This window comes from Gorilla gorilla, chromosome 13, assembly GCF_029281585.2.
Source record: "Gorilla gorilla gorilla isolate KB3781 chromosome 13, NHGRI_mGorGor1-v2.1_pri, whole genome shotgun sequence".
Classification (NCBI taxonomy): Eukaryota; Metazoa; Chordata; class Mammalia; order Primates; family Hominidae; genus Gorilla; species Gorilla gorilla.
In genome coordinates, this window is record NC_073237.2 from 24,178,523 (window position 1) to 24,193,926 (window position 15,404).

The following is a 15,404-nucleotide window of genomic DNA, read 5'->3' on the forward strand; positions in this document are numbered from 1 at the left end:
CTGAAGCTGATAACTGGATACAAGAATGAGATTTGTGTAAGCAAATGAGTAACCACACCCATTCTCACGGGAAAAGCAGGAGGGTAGAAAGGTGAAAAAAACCCAAAACTTTAAGAAATACCCAAAATTAATATGTGTTAACAGGTTGCCATTGCTTCATTGTCCAGAGTTGGGGCAAGTTGTTTATCCATGATCCCAACTTTTCTACTGGAATACAAAAAGAGTCATTATTGGCTGGGCATGGTGGCTCATGCCCGTAATCCCAGCACTTTGGGAGGCCGAGGTAGGTGGATCGCGAGGTCAAGAGATGGAGAACAGCCTGGCCAACATGGTGAAACCTCGTCTCTACTGAAAATACTAAAATTAGCTAGGCGTTGTGGTGTGTGCCTGTAGTCCCAGCTACTCGGGAGGCTGAGGAAGGAGAATCCCTTGAACCTGGGAGGCGGAGGTTGCAGTGAGCTGAGATCGTGCCACTGCACTCCAGTCTGGTGACAGAGCAAGATTCCGTCTAAAAAAGAAAAGAAGAAGAAAACAGAAAGAAGAAAGAAGAAGACGACAGAAGAAGAAAGAAGAAAGAAGAAAAAGAGGAGGAAGAGGAGGAGGAGGAAGAGGAGGAAGAAGAAGGAGAAGAAGAGGAGGAAGAAGAATTATTATTGTGAAAAGGTTATATTGTGAGTGTAAAGAGTAATTATTTTGAAAATATTTTCTCACTTTCCATTTTATCTTTTAACTGTTTGCAAGAAAGATAGAAAATGGCACAAACCTAAATCATTCTCTCTGCTCTCCATCATCTATCTACTCTCCATATTACTCAAGAGTACTGCTTCAAGCCTTTTAAAATTCTGTATTCCAAAGAGAACTAGCTTCCAAAATATGAGTTATTAGGTCCCCTGAGTCTTGTTTGACATTTGACAACATCGGATACATTCCTCCAATGGAAACAGACAAGTGCAATCTTTTTAGGAAAAATAACCCATGTCTATTTTTGTTGTAGCTGAATTTTTGCATCCTCTTTTTTACCAGAAAAGGGATCTTGACACAAACCCCAAGAGAGTGTTCTTGGATCTTACACAGGAAATAATTCAAGGTGAGTTGCAGAATAAAGTGGGAAGGGAGAGTTTATTGAAAGCCTCTAGGTTATAGAGTAAGGTATCCTCAGAAAGCAAGAACAGGAATGCCCCATCTTTGTTTTAAGTTTTTCTTACATATACATCTTCTTTATGTAAAGAATAAACTAAGCTGTGCCTATGTGCAGGTGGGCTGACAGAATGACAAAATTTATTATTCTACTGATTTAAAGAAAACGATCCTTGACATTTTAGTGTATGGTACATCAAAGCATAACTATAATTATCTTGAAAGCATATATTGTTATGGGCATTGGGACATCTGGACTGCCTGTTATTGTAGGAGTTTGTCCTTGCAGGCATTACCAAGCTCTTTCCTTGGCTGTGAACATGTTAGGACCATGAGTCATGACTGGCAAGGAATGTACCCTGCTAACTTGAAGATGGAGTTGATGTTGAAATGGTGTCACTCGGGCTCTCCTAGGCTTCTGCTTCCCTAATGCTCTTGAGGTGACTATTTTATTCTTGAGTATAAACTGTCAAATGCAAAAAGAAATGAAAGCATTTTCTGAAAATAGGATCCACTCTGTGGAATATACCCAAGTCATTTTCCTTCCTCATTCCCATGACCCAGATTCTACAGTTCCCACAGCAGAGCTGCCTGGACACTGGCCCTTCTAAGCCCACCTTCATTGATCCTTTTTATTTATTTATTTATTTTTACAACCATTGAATAGCCTCACACCTCACATTTTCAGGCAGTGAGCTCTGCTTTTTTGCATCTAGTGTGGGTTGATTTCCCATCTCAACATTAATCCCAGACTTTGTAAAGTACCTTTGTAAGGTGAGGCAGAAAGGCCGATTTCATCAGTTAGCCCAGGTACTCAAAGAAAATGTAGGCATTTATTTCTAAAACGATTGTATATGTTTAGGAAGGTAACTTTTGGATACAGTTACTGTCAACCTCAAACAATACTTGCCTGAAATCTCATTGCATATTGACTACAGGGAATCAGACACTCCAAAGTTTGGGAGATGATGGTCCTGAACTCTAACAGGAATGATTTAGGTTGGTGTCATTTTCTGTCTTTGTTGCAGACAGTTAAAAGATAAAATGGCCTGGGTGCAGTGGCTCACACCTGTAATCCCAGCACTTTGGAAAGCCGAGGCAGGTGGATCAGGTGGTCAAGAGATTGAGACCATCCTGGCCAACATGGTGAAACCTCGTCTCTACCAAACACACACACACACACACACACACTAGCTGGGCATGGTGGCACACACCTGTAGTCCCAGCTACTTGGGAGGCTGAGGCAGGAGAATTGCTTGAACCTAGGAGGCGGAGGTTGCAGTGAGCCAAGATTGCACCACTGCACTACAGCCTGGTGACAGAGCGAGATTCCATCTCAAATAATAATAATAATAAATAAATAATAAAATGGAAAGTAAGAAAATATTTTCAAAAGGTTATATTTTCTAGCAAACAATAAATGGATTAACTTGAACTCTCCAGAGTTACAAAAGGCAGGGAGCTCTCCATTGCTGAATGTGTTCCAGAAGAGGCTGGAAACTGAATAGAAAATTCATGAATCGGTTGGGTGCGGTGGCTCACACCTGTAATCCCAGCACTTTGGGAGGCTGAGGTGAGCAGATCACGAGGTCAGGAGATCCAGACCATCCTGGCTAACACGGTGAAACCCCGTCTCTACTAAAAAAATACAAAAAAAAATTAGCCAGTCATGGTGGTGCGTGCCTGTAGTCCCAGCTACTCAGGAGGCTGAGGCAGGAGAATGAATGGCTGAACCCAGGAGACGGAGCTTGCAGTGAGCCAAGATCGCCCTACTGCACTCCAGCCTGGGCGACAGAGCGAGACTCCATCTCAAAAAAAAAAAAAAATTCATGAATCAAAAGTGCAGTTGTGCTTCCAGCACATTAAAGCCTCTTCTAATCTCAAGACTGAAAAGTTAACAAAACCTTCTAACAATTTCATGGGTGAGAAACAAGCGACTCCTATGAGAAAGTAATTGGTAAAGTGGGGAGAGCCATGCAAATAAAATATACTCTTGTCACCATTCAAGGTCACTCCAAACCATAAGCCTATTCTGGAGGCTCCTGGATTAACTACAGAAATTAAAAATGGACAAATGCTTTCCCCACCTACATGCACAGATTAAATCGAGTGTTTCGATGCACCAAACAGAGGCATTTCTTTCTCTCTCCTGTTTTTGTTTTTGGCATCAGCTTCCATTCTCCCTACTTTTCCAGCCATGTTCCTCAAGCAGGAACTCAGGGAGAGGCCTCCTCCCTTTGGTTGATGAGTGTGATGAATGCGATGGGGTGACTCCTACCGGACCCCAACATGATTGTCTTTGATTACAAGCTTCCACTGCTTTTTTAAAAGGGGGAGCCAAAAAATTGAATACACTTTCCTTGTTATCCAAAAACATCAGGATGGGCAAGAACAGCAGAGCTGCCCCATGAGGTGAGGCCAATCTTCCCACCTTATCTGTCAGCCGCTTTTCTCACCAGAAGCACTGATTGTCTTAGGAGTGCAGGCTTATTTCCTTCTGGGTTATGACCTCTTCAATCTGACAATCTGCAGGAGATTTCTTAAGAACCTAATTGATTTACTGAACATGACACGTAAAATTTAACAGCCCAAATAACCAAAACGTTTTTGTGAGCTAAGCAGGATAATATCATTTTTTTAAAAAAGTCTGGTTACAGTACTTCTTATTGTAAAAAAAAGTTGACATATGCTGTTTTTTATATTTCAAACAATGTTGTTTTAAAAAGAAATTTAATATGTCTTCCATAAAGAATGATACTGTAGGGGTGGGGAGAGGAAACTGGAGAAGGAAAGCAAAGTTGAGAAGTTTATTCAGTTTATTCAATACAGAAGCTAACACACGGTTTTATTATTTCACATACAGGTGTGATAATGGCAAGAATTCCAGGATGCAGCGGCTGGACCGCCGGCTCAGTCTCACAAGGCTGAAATACAGATGTAAGTTAATGTTTTCTTCCCTAGACCCCAGGCTCCTCTTCCAAGCTTACTCCTGCTATTGGCAGGATTAAATTCCTGGCATTGGAGGACTGGGGTCCTGGTTTCCTTGTTGGCTGCCAGCCAGGACCTGTCTTGCACCCTTCAGGCCACCCTCATTCCTGCTCTCTTGGCTCCCTCCGTTTCTGAACAGCAGTACACACTGCGTCATTCTCATACTCTGAATCTCTCTGACTTCTTCTACCAGTCAAAAAAAAACACTCTGCTTCGAAACTGTGTGATGACATTAGGCCCACCAGATAGTGTCCCTACTCTACAGTCAACTGTGCCATATGACACAACATAGTCATGGGATTCCCTATTCTCGTGGGCTCTGGGGGATTCGGGTGTGAAATCATGGGGTCACATTGCGAATTCTGTCTACCACACATACGTAGAGAAAATATTTATCGGTTCATTTTATTTCTTATCAGATTTTTCTTTCTTCTCAATGAAATCAATATTTACTGTGCAATTGTGATACACCCCGCATGGATCAAGGGCTCTGCAGGAAAATTCCCACTGATGTATTTTACTGCCACCACCACAGTGCATACTCACAGATCACAAAATAGACCTCAGCAAATGTATTATAAAATGTGACCCAACAGGCTGGGCACCATGGCTCACGCCTGTAATCCCAGCACTTTGAGAGGCTGAGGTGGGCAGATCACGAGGTCAGGAGATCCAGACCATCCTGGCTAACACGGTGAAACCCCGTCTCTACTAAAAATACAAAAAATTAGCCGGGTGTGGTGGCGGGCGCCTGTAGCCCCAGCTACTCTGGAGGCTGAGGCAGGAGAATGGCGTGAACCCAGGAGGCGGAGCTTGCAGTGAGCCGAGATCCAGCCACTGCACTCCAGCCTGGGAGACAGAGCGAGATTCTGTCTCAAAAAAAAAAAAAAAAAAAAAAAAGCAGAACTGCTCACGGCTGTCCTAAAATCTCCTGATTGCCCATCAAAGCCTCCACATGTGCCTCCACCAGGAGAGTGTGTTCTTTCCACATGCTTGCTGATATCACAGACTTGAGCTTCAACCTCAGGCTCTGAAGTTGACCCTGTCCTTCATCTTCATTTCATTGATCAACTCACGTTTCTCCTTTACTCCTATATGTGGAGTCTTATATGTGGAGTCCTATCATGACACACATGTTCCCATGTGTCATGATAGGACTCCACAGGACATGAGATCTGTTTAACAAGACTGTGCTGGGCAGGCTGGGCATGGTGGCTCATGCCTGCAATCCCAGCACTTTGGGAGGCCAAGGCAGGCGGATCATGAGGTCAGGAGATGGAGATCATCCTGGCTAACATGGTGAAACCCCATCTCTACTAAAAAAATACAAAAACAAAATTAGCTGGGTGTGGTGGCAGGCTACTTGGGAGGCTGAGGCAGGAGAATGGTATAAACTCAGGAGGTGTAGCTTGCAGTGAGCTGAGATGGCACCACTGCACTCCAGCCTGGGTGACAGAGCGAGACTCTGTCTTAAAAAGAAAAAAAAAGACTCTGCTTGGCAGTAGTGATGCTTGTGCATAGGTAAGCCTGCATTTCCCAGCCCTTAACGTTAGGCAGGGCCTCATGACTAGTTCTGATCAATGAAATGTGAGCAAAAGTGAGGCCGATGCTGTCAAAGTCCCAGTGGGGTTCTCTGTTCTCTTTCTCCTGCTGCAGTGACCAGAAAGGCCACAAATTCCACCAGAAGCAGTGACAAGAGGATGGAGCCATTGTCAGCCTAGACTCCTGAGTGTCAGTGTGAAACAGAGCTCCCCATCCACCCTCACTGGATATCTAGCATGAATGAGAAATAATCCTTTTTTTTCTTTCTTTTTTTTTTTTTTGAGAGGGAGTCTTGCTCTGTCACCCAGGCTAGAGTGCAGCGGCACAGTCTCAGCTCACTGCAACCTCTGTTTCCCAGGTTCAAGCAATTTTCCTGCCTCAGCCTTCCAAGTAGCTGGGATTACAGGTGCCCGCCACCACACCCAGCTAATTTTTGTATTTTTAGTGAGAAGGAGTTTCACCATGTTGGCCAGGCTGGTCTCAAACTCCTGACCTCATGATCTACCCGCCTCGGCCTCCCAAAGTGCTGGGATTACAGGCATGAGTCACTGCGCCTAGCCCCTTTGTTGTTTTAACCTACAGAAATTTTGAAATTGCTTTACCAGTGCTTAATGTAAATTGTCCCGATTAAAAACTAAAGAACAGTATTTAAATGTGACATAATCAAGCATTCTTTTACCTATGGAAATACTTTAAGTGAATTTTGATAATCCACAATTCATGTAATGTTTTAAATTTTAAATTTCACAGTTTGTTTCACACTTCTCTGAAATACTTTTTTTATCCATAGCTCAGCATACTGATTTTCACAAAGACATGTAATGTATACAGTAACATTTTAAACGTGGCTTTGAGAGATGAGATGAGAGGTGAAGCAGAGAGGTGCTAATGGCTCCAGTCACTGAGGGGCAGTGAGAAAGCAGATCGAAGGGAGGAGGATGAGTGTGACGGTTACTGTCATGTGTCAACTTGACTGGGCCACAGGATGCCCAGATACTGGGTTAAACATTTCTGGGCATGTCTGTGAGAGTGTTTTCAAAAGAGGTATATATCTCTTTAACTTTTTAATTGGCATACTGAGTAAGGCAGATTGCCCTCCTCAATGTGAGTGGGCCCCATCCAATCCACTGAGGACTTGAATAGAACAAAAATGTCAGAGGAAATGAGAATTCTGTCTCTGCCTTTCCCTGCCTGACTGCTTGATCCAGGACATTGCTTGGTTTCTGTCCTTGAACTTGGACTTACACCATCAGTGCTCCTGATTCTCAGGCTTTCAGATTCAGACTGGAACTATACCACCAGCTTTCCTGGGTCTCTGTCTTACAGACACAAGACAGAAGATTCTCAGCCTCCACAATTTCAGAACTGCCCCCAGTGAGTGCTGGAAATCTCTGATCAAGTGATTTCGGAGTGGTATACTGCCTAAGACTTCATTGTGTTGGAAAACCACTCACCATTACCCCTAGCAACTCAGTAGCAAATGTTGACTTCCTGTTTTCACAATCTTATGCTCTACTATAGAGGATATAGTAACTACCTAGAGGTTATAGTAACAGAGGGATGAATGCTCCCACCAGGAGACACAACAACGACTCTACTGAACTGGAGGTTAAGAATGTCACCTGACCACTTAGAAGGGAGTTACTGTGCTGGTTGGGGTGATTAATCCTGACTACCAACAGAAAATTGGACTACTATTCCACAGTGGAGATAAAGAAGAGTATGTCTGGAACACAGGAGGTCCCTCGAGGCACCTTTCAATATTATCATGCCTGGTGGTTAAGGTTGATGGAAAACTACAACAAACCAATCCAGGCAGGAACACTCATGGCCTAGACCCTTCAGGAATGAAGGTTTGGGCCACCATGTAAAGCAAAGAGCCACGTAGTGCTGGAGGGCTTACTGGAGGAAACAGCAATACTGAACTGTTAAAGGAAAAAGCTAATTATAAACACTAACTACAGCCACAAGACAAATTATAGAAATGAGAACTTTGTCACGTTTATCTTTCTTTTTTTTTTTTTTTTTTCGAGACGGAGTCTCGCTCTGTCGCCCAGGCTGGAGTGCAGTGGTGTGATCTCCGCTCACTGCAAGCTCTGTCTCCCGGGTTCACTCCATTCTCCTGCCTCAGCCTCCCAAGTAGCTGGGACTACAGGCGCCCACCACCATGTCCGGCTAATTTTTTTTGTATTTTTAGTAGACAGAGGGTTTCACCATGTTAGCCAGGATGGTCTCGATCTCCTGACCTCGTGATCTGCCCTCCTTGGCCTCCCAAAGTGCTGGGATTACAGGTGTGAGCCACCGTGCCCGGCCATCATATGTATATATTTCTTATTTAATTATAAATACATTTGTGTGTGTGTGTATGTGTGTGCAGGTGTGTGCGTGTGTGTGTGTGTCCTATTGGCTTTGTTTCTCTGGGAAGCTCTAACACAAAGAGGGTAATATGGTAATATTGTGACACTGGTAAGTGGTACAAACATCAGAGGTGCCAGGCTTTTCAAGGGTAGAAAAAGAAGAAATGATTTGGAAGTCGTAATGAGGCCTATGGAATTGTAGGGGGGATGATGACTAGAGAGAGGCCAATTTTCAATAAGGGCAAGAAATGGGAGAGAAGGTTTAAGTAAAGGATGTCTATATGGAAACTATACTGATCAGGAATTCCACAGAGCACAGAGAAAGGGTTTGAAGAGGAGAAGACTGATGGAAGACAGAGTCAGATTGAGGAACATTCACAAAAGTGGTGAAGGGTAGGGGTGAGAGAGGGAAATTCCAGGAGCCTGTGACAGCGGTAGGTGGGGAGGTGAGGGTCCAGATCTGTTTTCATGGCGAAAGAGCATAATAGGTTTATCATTAATGTAAGTACTCAGCCTGCTGGTGTGGCTGCCTTATGGTAACTGTGCCCTCTAAAAGAGCACGTCTCTCATAAGCACCAGGAGTGTTTTGAACATGGGCAAAAACTATGAGTGTGTTAATTTGAATTTAATTTCTTAGCAAATTCTGTGAAAAGACGAAGATGATTAATTCCACTTTTTTTGTATTTTCTTGTGAGCAGGAAGATCCTCCCAACTGCATATCCTGCTGCAGTATTTCCTCCCCCTGTGAGCTCACAGGCTTCTTGGTGTAATAGAATGACTCTGTTACAATTCTGTTGGCTGGAGGTTTCACCTGAGTTTCACAGGGAAGGCCAGGAGGAACTTTTAGTCAAAGCAGCACATGTTTTTCTTTTCTGTATGTTAAGTAGGAGTTTGAGTGGATCTTGGGACCTCATTGCACAAATGAAGCCAACTGAGACACTTAAATATATATAAACATATGTCAGATGATTTTAAGTTTTTCCACCCTGGGCCAGGAGACCTCCAAATCAAGGTAGCACAGCAAGTTCATGCTTCAAAATTTCCCTCTTCTTTGCAAACAACAATAATAAATAAATCAAAAGAGGACACTGTCAAACAGACAGCAGGTCCAAAATGCAAAATAAAATGCCTGTGCCTTGGGATAGATGTGTGGAGAAGGAACGGAAAGAACAGAGAAAAAGAAATGCCCCAAACACTTACCAGTTAAAATCCATTTATATGTTATTAGCCAACCAAATATAGTATGGGTATTTTTTTAGAACTCAATAAACAGAGACCCCTAGAGGTATTTTTTTCCTTGGTAGGTCCTTCATAGTTTTATGACAACAGTGTCCCTCCGTGCCCTGCCAGTCCTAACTCACCTCAAAAATGACTAAATATTTTCATGAACAAAGTACCTAATTCTGGCCATACCACTAATTTTATTCACTTGCTTTTACATTTCTGGGCCTCGGTTTCTTTCTCTAAATGAGGATATTGGACTAGAATTTTTAAATATTTTTGGAGCACTTTAATTTTATCTTTCTACTTTCATAATGATATTAAAATATTTCAAATATGCTTGAGATTCTCATGGTTGTTATTTATATGTATTGGCTTAAGTAAGAAGAAATACGGTAAAAGTATTAAATATACTACAATAAAATGATTGTTTTAGTATTCCCAAACAGACAACAAACATAATTACACTGCAAGAAACTCAAGTGAAATATAGATTTGAAATTCTTATTACTAATCACATCCAAATTGAGATTAACTTCTTAAACATGTAGAGGAAAATCTCAATCTATCCAAATAAATAATATGCCTCTAGCAAGAAGAAAGACTTCATTTTGGGTTGAGTTTTACAGATTATTCCCTTACTTCTCCTTAGTCAATACCTATTTAAAGCAGATGCATCTGACTCATTTAAAGTATCCAGTCAGGAATATGAAGGCCAAATCCACATCTTCCAAGCATGAAGCAAGGAAATAAGGTATAATGATTTTCTGTCAATGAAGCTCATGCATGAAATAAAACTGGGACTCACCATGCAGACTCAAAGCACACAATGACCAAAGGGCCAGAGATCGATCCAAGGTGACTACAACACAGCCCACAATGAAAAAGTCAGGAAAGTGCCTCCGTAAATCCATGCAAATAATGAGAAAAATAGGAGGTAAAATAAAACTGATGAGTAATAGTATTAAACTTTGCACAAGTCCTGGAAATACAGCACAGTACAACCATGGATCCAATTAGGGGCATCTGGGCTTTTCTCGCCTCTTGAGTTAGAATCAGTTAGAACAGCATTGGTTCACAAAAATTGCATACCTGGCCAAAAGAAGTAGCTCTTGGTAATTATTTCCAAATGGCTGGAGAAAAGAAAGAGGTAACATAAAACATGTGATTGAAAAGTACTGCAGCCTTGGGGCAGAAGGCTGTAAGGAAGATGGTGAATAGGACTTTCTAGCTCTTGCTCCCCTGCAGAAACATCAATTGGAACAACTATCCATGCATAAAACCACCTTCACAAGAACTAAGGAAACCAGGTAGGAGATTACAGACAGGATGCACTAAAGAGATAGAAAGGACAGTTGGGGTAGTAGCCCGACTGTAGCTGATCAGTAGCCCCAGACTTTGGACAAACCCCAACTCCAGGCTATCCCCCACAGACTCAGGCTCTAGGCCCACCCCAGGGCCAGGCAGCCAAAGGCTCTGGACAGCTTGCAGCACCAGGCTGGTCCCCATGGCCCCAGGATTCAGACCTACCCAAGAACCAGGCCAACTGCTACAGCTCTCATCTCCAAACAGGCACCCACAGACCCACTCTTCATATTTTCCCCTGCAGCCACACATTACAGCAGACCCACAGCCCAGTCCCTTCCTGGCAGACTCCAGCACTGGATTAGCCCCCATGGACCCAGGCTCCAAGATGACCCCTATAGACTCAGGTTTCAGGCCAGCACCTGGAGCCCTGAGACAAAGGTCAACCCTAACGGTCCTAGCCTCCAGGCCAACACCCACACACCCAGCCCCTAGGACAACATTGTTTAAAGAAATAATCACTAAAAAATTCTTAAACCTGGGGAATAATATCAAGGTATAAGGACCAAATGTCTCCAATCAGATTCTATCCAAACAAGACTATAACAAAATGTATTATAATCAAACTATCAAAAATCAAAGACAAAGAGAGAATCCTAAAAGCAGCAAGAGAATAGAAATAAATCACAAATATGAGAGTTCCAATAAGGCTAGCAGCATATTTCTTAGCAAAAACCTTACATGGCAGGAGAGAGCAAGATGATATATTCAAAGCCTCAAAGAAAAAAATCTGCCAACTAAGAATACTGTACCTGCCAAAGCAGTTCTTCACAAATAAAAGTGAGATAAAGACTTTTCCAGACAAATAAAAGCTGACTTGTCTCACAAGAAATCCTAAAGGAAGCTCTTCAGGCTGAAAGAAAGAAAAGAATGCTCACTGGTGTCATGGAAACATGAGAAAGTATAAAACTCACTGCTAAAAGTAAGTACACAGTCAAATTCAGAATATTCTAATACTGCAGTGATGGTAAGTAAATCATCTGTGTCTTTAGTATGAAGATTAAATAAATAAGTATTAAAAATAATAGCTATAATAATTTGCTAAGGGATATACAATTAAAAATATAAATTATGACATCAAAGCATAAAATGGGGGCCAGGGGATGGACTAAAAGTGGAGACTTTTTTCTATGTGATCAAAGTTAAGTTGTTACCAAATATAAACAGTCTGTTATAAGAGGTTTTGTGTAAGCCTAATGGTAACTACAAAACAAAAACTTATAGTAGATACACAAAGCAAAAATAAACGAAGTCAAAAATTGTTACAAGAAATGAATTAAGGTCATTATATATTGATTAACTCATAAATTTATCAAGAATATAAAATACTTATAACTGTATAGACACCAAAAATCAGAACTCCAAAATACATGAAACAAACATTGATAGACTTGAAGGAAGAAGTAGATAGTACTACAATAATTGTTGGAGACTTCAATACCCCACTGCACTTGGCAAATTATACGCCCCATATCATTTGAATGTGGTTTGGCCTTGCCAAAGCTCATGTGGAAACTTGATCCTCCATGTAACAGTGCTAAACGGAGGAGCCCACTGGGAGGTGTTTGGGTCAGTGGGTGTATCTCTCTCTCTCTCTCTCGCTTTCTTTTTCACCACGTGATCTCTTTGCACACGCCCACACCCCATCCACTTTCTGCCATGAGTGGAAGCAGCATGAGGGAGGCCCTCACTAGATGCAGCTGTTCAATCTTGAACCTTCAAGTCACCAGAATCATAGGCCAAGTAAACCTCTTCTCTATAAATTACCCAGTCACAGGTAGTCTGTTACAGCAACACTAAATGGACTCAAACACTCACTTTCAATAACAGATAGAACATCTAGACAGAAGATCAATAAAGAAATAGAGGACTTGAAAAACACTGTAAATCAACAAGACCTAGCAGACATATAGAAAATACTCCACCGAGGTCAGGCGCAGTGGCTCACGCCTGTAATCCCAGCACTTTGGGAGGCCGAGGCGGGCTGATCACGAGGTCAGGACATCGAGACCATCCTGGCTAACACGGTGAAACCCCTTCTCTACTAAAGAATACAAGAAAAAAATTAGCCAGGCGTGGTGGCGGGCGCCTGTAGTCCCAGCTACTTTGGAGTCTGAGGCAGGAGAACGGCGTGAACCCGGGAGGCGGAGCTTGCAGTGAGCCGAGATCTGCGGCACTGCACTCCAGCCTGGGCGACAGAGCAAGACTCCATCTCAAAAAGAAAAAAAAAAGAAAATACTCCACCAAACAATTGCAAAATACACAAAGCACGTGGATCATGTGTCAGGGTAGGCCATAAAACAAGTTTCAATAAACGTAAAAAGATAAAGTTATGTAAATTATCTTCTCTGACAAATACAGAATGAAACTAAAAATCAATAACAGAAGAAAAACTGGAAAATTTACAAATATGTAGAAATTAACACAATCTTAAGCAGCCTATAGGTCAAATAAAAAATTATAAGGGATATTAGAAAATATTTTGAGCCAAATGAAAATGAAAACATGATATACCCAAATTATGAATGTAGTCAAATCATTGCTCAGGCCAGGCGTGGTGGCTCATGCCTGTAATCCCAGCACTTTGGGAGGCCAAGGCGGGCAGATCACCTGAGGTCAGGAGTTTGAGACCAGCCTGGCCAACATGGTGAAACCCCGCCTCTACTGAAAGTACAAAAATTAGCCAGTTGTGGTGGCAGGTGCCTGTAATCCCACTTGGGAGGCTGAGGCAGGAGAATCGCTTGAACTTGGGAGGCAGAGGCTGCAGTGAGCCCAGATTGTGCCACTGCACTCCAGCCTGGGTGTCCGTCTCAAAAAAAAAAAAAAAATTACAAACTATTTTATGCCAACAAGTTAGATAACCTAGATGAAATTAGCAAATTCCTAGAAACACACAATCTATCAAAATTGACTCGAGAATAGAAAATCTGAATAGACCTATAACAAGTGAAGTAATTCAATCAGTAATCAAAACTTACCACCAACAACAAAAAAGTTCAGGACCAGATAGCTTCTCTGATTAACTCTACCAAACATTTAAAGAGGGATTCACACCTATTGATATAATCATATAGTTTTTGTTTAATTTTATGTGATGTATCACATTTATTGACTTGTGTATGTTAAACCATCCTTGCATCCCTGATATAAAACCCACTTGATCATGATGCATTATCTTTTTCATATGCTGTTGGATTCAGTTATCTAGTATTTTGTTGGGGATTTTTGCATCTATGTTCAGGGATATTGGTTTGTAGTTTGTTTGCTTTGTTATGTCCTCTCCTCCTTTTGGTATTAGGGTGATACTGGCTTCATAGACTGATTTATGGAGGATTCCCTCTTTCTCTATCTTTTGGAATAGTTTCAGTAGGATTGATACCAGTTCTTCTGTGAATGTCTGATAGATTTCAACTGTTAATCCATCTGGTTCTGGATTCTTCTTTTGTTGGCAGTGTTTTTGTTTTTTTTTTTTTATCACTGATCAATCTTGCTGCTTGTTATTGGTATGTTCAGGGTTTCTATTTCTTCCTGATTTAGTCTAGGAGGGTTGTATACTTCCAGGAGTTTATCCATCTCCTCTAGACTTTCTAGTCTGTGCATGTAAAGGTGTTTATAATATCCTTGAATGATCTTGTGTATTTCTGTGGTATTGGTTGTACTATCTCCAGTTTCATTTCTACTTGAGCTTCTTATATGAATCTTTTCTCTTCTTGGTTAATCTCCCTAATGGTTATCAACTTTGTTTATCATTTCAAAGAACCAGCTTTTCATTTCATTTATCTTTTGTATTTTTTGTTTCAATTTCATTTAGTTCTCTTCCATCTTTGTTATTTCTTTTCTTCTGCTGAGTTTCAGTTTAGTTTGTTCTTGTTTCTCTAGTTCCTTCAGGTATGACATTAGGTTTTCTATTTGTGCTCTTTCAGACTTTTTGACGTAGGCATTTAATGCTATAAACTTTCGTCTTAGCACCAGTTTTGCTGTATCCCAGAAGTTTTGATAAGTTGTGCCATTGTTCTCATTCATTTCAAAGAATTTTTAAGTCCTATCTTGATTTCATTGTTAACCACCAAATCATTCAAGAACAGATTATGTAATTTCCATGTATTTATATCATTTTAAGTGTTCTTTCTGGAGTTGCTTTCCAGTTTTATTCCACTATGGTCTGAGAAAATACTTGATATGATTTCAATTTCGTTAAATTTGTTGAGACTTGTTTTGTAACCTATCATAGGTTATCTTGGAGAATGTTCCATGTGCTGATGAAAAAAAATGTGTATCCTGCAGTTGTTGGGAAGAATGTTTTGCAATTATCTGTTAAGTCCATTTGTTCTAGGGTATAGTTTAAGTCCATTATTTCTTTGTTGACTTTCTGTCTTGATGACCTGTCTAGTGCTGTCATTGGAGTATTGAAGTCCCCCACTATATTTGTACTGCTGTTTATCTCATTTCTTAGGTCTAGTAGTAATTGTTTTATAAATTTGGAGGCTCCAGTGTTATATGCATATAAATTTAGGATCATAATATCTTCCTGTTTGACTAATCCTTTTATCATTATATATAAATCCAGCATTCCTTTATAATAAAAACCTTCCACAAAATAAGCATAGAAGGGACATATCTTAAAGTAATAAAAGCCATATATGACAAACCCATATGCAACATCATACTGAATAGAGAAAAGCTGAAAGCATTCCCCCTGAGAACTGGAACAAGACAAGGATGCCCACTTTTACTGCTTCTACTTTAACATAGTACTGGAAGTGCTGGCCAGAGCAATCAGACAAGAGAAAGAAA

The 15,404-nt window shown here is 41.1% G+C and overlaps 1 long non-coding RNA gene across 1 annotated transcript in view; it reads right to left on the reverse strand.

The window, feature by feature from the left end:
- LOC129524730 (uncharacterized) overlaps nt 1-15,404 on the reverse strand; it is a 43,265-nt gene that overhangs the window by 15,605 nt on the left and 12,256 nt on the right. Inside the window, exon 3 of the long non-coding RNA XR_008668614.2 lies at nt 11,363-11,463. This is a non-coding gene — a long non-coding RNA (uncharacterized lncRNA). The remainder of the gene's footprint in view (nt 1-11,362; nt 11,464-15,404) is intronic.